The following is a 704-nucleotide window of genomic DNA, read 5'->3' on the forward strand; positions in this document are numbered from 1 at the left end:
ACTTTGCATCTATTGACGAAATCAAAAATATAAAAGAGCGATGCATATATGATTAGGTTACAATCCTAATCATTACAATTGATGATTAGATTACAATCCTTCTATATTTTTCTTAATTTTTTCGCTATTTTTATGATTGAAGATTTCGAAAACCATCGGGACAAATGTGATCTTTAATATTTTTTTGTATTCTTTTAATATTTTTTATTAAACTTTTTGCTATTTCATCGCTTGAAGAAATTGAAAATCATCTAGAAGTAAGAAATGTATCTTTAAAATCGTTGTACAATTTTCTTGATTTAATCGCTTTTTAATCACTAAAGCTAAAAATTATTCAAAACAACGATTATTCTTAAAGATCTCTTTGTGTCCTTTAATGGGTTACAGATATTCAAAATCATTTAGAACTGTGTACTTCTGTGTAGTAGCCCAAACGTCCCAAATCACTTTAACATGATTTCATGCAAAATTTTTAACTACACGTATTTTTGGTTATACCGCATCTCATGAGTGTTGTAGCTTCCAGAGAAGCTACAACCATTCCAGTAGTAGTTTTTCATGTCACCCCTAACCACCCCTAACCGAATAGAAAACATTCATACTTACGAATTAAAAGCAACATATCTCGCATTAGAATTTTTTAAATATAGAACGAAAATATAGTCATTATAGGTACAAGGTGTTTCTCCTCGACCGTACGTAAG

The sequence above is a fragment of the Teleopsis dalmanni genome, chromosome 1 (genome assembly GCF_002237135.1).
Source record: "Teleopsis dalmanni isolate 2A chromosome 1, ASM223713v2, whole genome shotgun sequence".
Classification (NCBI taxonomy): Eukaryota; Metazoa; Arthropoda; class Insecta; order Diptera; family Diopsidae; genus Teleopsis; species Teleopsis dalmanni.